The 3571-nt window shown below is 22.3% G+C and overlaps 1 long non-coding RNA gene across 1 annotated transcript; it reads right to left on the bottom strand.

The window, feature by feature from the left end:
- Positions 1-1104: 1104 nt before the first annotated feature.
- On the bottom strand, positions 1105-1944 carry LOC135927759 (uncharacterized). Its single transcript, XR_010572175.1, has 3 exons — positions 1845-1944; positions 1716-1790; positions 1105-1178 (listed from the first exon to the last, which is right to left on the bottom strand). It is a non-coding gene; the product is annotated as an uncharacterized LOC135927759 (long non-coding RNA).
- Positions 1945-3571: the final 1627 nt, after the last annotated feature.

Raw genomic sequence — 3571 nt, 5'->3', positions numbered from 1 at the left:
AATACTAATATTTACATTGGGCCTAAGAGAATTCACTAACCTTGGATTTAAATAGAAACAAATTTGATTCATGTTGAAAATAGTTATAAACATCAACAATAGCTTTATTGATAATAATTATATAATTCAACATCTCATAAACATAACCTTTTTCTCCATCACTTTGATATTCCCATTTTATTAACCAAATTAGTTATACGATATAAAAGTTAATATATTTTAGTATACAGTGTTGTACAGATTTAAAACATTTCAACATTTTTTTATTTATTTAAAAATAAAATCATTTAACTTATTAAAATTTTTGCAATTTATAATTTAAAATATTGAAACGTTTTCTAACAAATTTGCACAATTCTTGCATTAATATTATTATGAAATTAATATATTATATTTGAAAGTTCTAAATATCTTGAAATGATTTATATTTAAAATAAGATTATATTTGAATTATCATTTTTAAAAGGCTGGTAGGATTTAGATATATTAGCTACAATGGTCTTTTTAATTATTTTTCATAGAAATTTATCTATTTACTTAGTTAAGCTTTGAGCTATTTGCTAGTAATAATATAAATCTTATAATTGGTTTCTCAAAAATTCACTAATGTGTAATAAATATAATAATAATAGTATATATGTCCTATTGAGTATGGAAACCATGATTAAGGGTTCTATCGATTATATTATTTGCTAAAGGTGATTTTTAAATTTAAAAAATCAGATTTGACAGGAATTGTATTTCAGAATGTATAGAGTACCCAAACTGTAAATTTCAAAATTATGGCATGAAATTTAGAACTACTCCTAATTTATATTAACTTTTTTTATGCATTATAATTTAAAAGATACTAAAATGTTTATGTAAATTGGCTGAAATTTATAGTATAAATACTTTACACATGCTAGAATGCATTTACGGTTTAATCGGCTTTTAAATTTTGAATCGCCCTCGGTATAGGAATAGATTCTGAATCCTCACGGATTCCATATTCTAATACGACATATGTATATATTGATATATATATATATTAACTTGAAAAAATAAAGATTGTCACTATTAGAGGATATTAAACTTTGTAATCTTTTAAAATAATTGATCCCCATAAAATGAACTACGGTATCAGAATTGTTTGAAAGGCCGTAAGTTGCAAATATATCCGGTAGATATACTGAAATCTATTAAAAATAATTTTAAAAATTAACTATAGATTAATTAATATAGTAAAAATATATTAGGCCTCATTTTTAGTAAACACTATCTTCAAACATTGCCTTATTTAACTCAGCGTTATGACAACTGATTTAGTTTTAAAAACTAATTTAAGTTAAAGCTAAAATAGTAAAATATTTAAGAAAAATCATTTACCTTTTTTTTTTATCAAATTCGCAATTTTTATAACCGTATTTCATATTTTATCGACGCATTGCAACCTATGTTTTTCAAATCTTATTCCAGCGTTATCATCATAACGTTCCATATTTATAGTTTTATACCTTATTTATTTTCTTAATTTTCTTATATAGCAAATGTTATAAACGAGATCTTAATCTTATTAGTTTTTATGAACCTGACTGCAAGTATGTAATATTTCAAATTAAAAATTATATTTTTTTGGTGGAAGTTATATTTATACTATTTTTTTTATAATCTTAAATAGTTCTAAGAATGACTTATTCCTTTATTTAAAATAACTTTTAAATAAAAAAACTTACGAAAGGAAATTCTTGATTTAAATCGGCTATGTTGAGAATCCTTTCATCACCCATTGTGTCATCGATTTTCATAAACTATAAAATATTATTTAGATAATCGTAACTATTATTAGTTACAAAATATATTACATGACTGAGATTCTTTTCGAAATCAATAACCATGTTTATTTCATTGGATGTTAAATTTAAAAAATTTTCCAATATAAATGTCACATGTTCTTTGTTAAAATCTAAAACATCTGGGTCGGAATAATCTTCATAACTAAACTTAGTAGTGCCAGGTTTAATAGTTGTTATAATTTTATTGTTATTTATTAAATTAGATTCAACAGCTATCAAGACAGAAGAAGTCCCTATTTGAGACATTCGTTGGAAAGGCCAACAAAATGGAATTTGTTCTTTTCCAGCCTTAACATGACAATCTTTGAGATTTAAATTAATGTAGTCGATAATATCTTGTCGAATGGAGTTGTATTTATTTTCTTTCAAAAATTTCGGAATATTTTTCCATAAATCATCTCTAAATATATTCTCATAAACGAATGTGTAATTATATGTAAGAGCTCTGTTTTTTGGCCTAAATCGGTTTACACAAGACTGGTGAAAATTGGCCACGTTTTGGTAAAAATTGGAAATATTAGATTGCTTGGTTGCCACTGCATACGTAATTTAACATAATTTTTTTATAAAAAAATTAATTCAGAATTTATTAAAAATAATATATTATTATTGATGTTCTTAAAATTGAATTTTTGCGATAAATTAAAAAGCTTATGATAAATATTAATATTTAAAACTATTGACTCTAATTAAAAATATTTTTAACTTTGCAGTTATTTAACGTATATTAGAAATCTGGTTTAAAACCTTATATTAATACCAAGATCAATGAGGATTGTGGTTCTTTTTTTCAAATTATACAATCAGCTTAAATCGGGATATTCTGAGTTTTTTCTTTAAAAAAATACCTTTAATTTATTTTTCTCTGTTTTTATCTCTATATTCTTAAATATCTTTTTTTTGCATGACAAAGCATGTCATTTGGATTTTTATCAACTTTAAAATTAAATAAAAATATAAAAAAATCTTAATAATATAAATTAATTATTACATCTTAATCTAAATAACTGTTATTACCTATAATTATTATATGTTTATACCCAAACAAATGCAACTTATTACAATGAGTGTAAATTTGATGAAAAACAAGATTAATGTTATTTTTATTTTTTCTATCAAATTTCCTATCATCTTAATGTTAATAAATCGAATCGAAGGAGACTATATACCTCTAATGTTAAATTATATTTTTATTTAAAAATTTTTTTATACATCAATCAGATTCGTTCCCCAAATTTAACGTTCCAAAAGCAAACTTTCTTTCCTACAGTCTCCCTTCTATCTTTAATTTTATATTACAATTCTTTTAATATATAAAACTATGGAGCATAATTTTTTTTGAAAAAAAATCAATTTTTATGTAATATGACAAAATATATTTTTGAGAAAATAATAAAAAAAATAGAAAAAGACTTCAATTTAGGGTCAAAATCATGTATATTTATAATATTAACAGAAAGACAAAGTCGAGTTTTTACAACCAAGAGTTTTAATATTGGAATCGATGTTATGATTAAATGAATAAAAAATCTTTAAAATACCTTCTAAGTTTTGATATGTAATGTGAAAAATGGAAAATTGAAATTTAATTTGACATGAATATTAATTATTTCAATATTCTAATAACGAAATTTAACTAATGGAGATAATTCTTGTATTCTATATTTCATTACTTATTATTGTGGCAATTATATGGATTCAAAATAGATAAGATTATTAAATTTATAACTCTTTCA

Source organism: Gordionus sp. m RMFG-2023, chromosome 4, assembly GCF_954871325.1.
Source record: "Gordionus sp. m RMFG-2023 chromosome 4, tfGorSpeb1-WG-v2, whole genome shotgun sequence".
Lineage (NCBI taxonomy): Eukaryota > Metazoa > Nematomorpha > Gordioida > Chordodea > Parachordodidae > Gordionus > Gordionus sp. m RMFG-2023.
The sequence above is the reverse complement of the archived record's forward strand: the minus strand, read 5'-3'. Positions and strand labels throughout refer to the sequence as shown.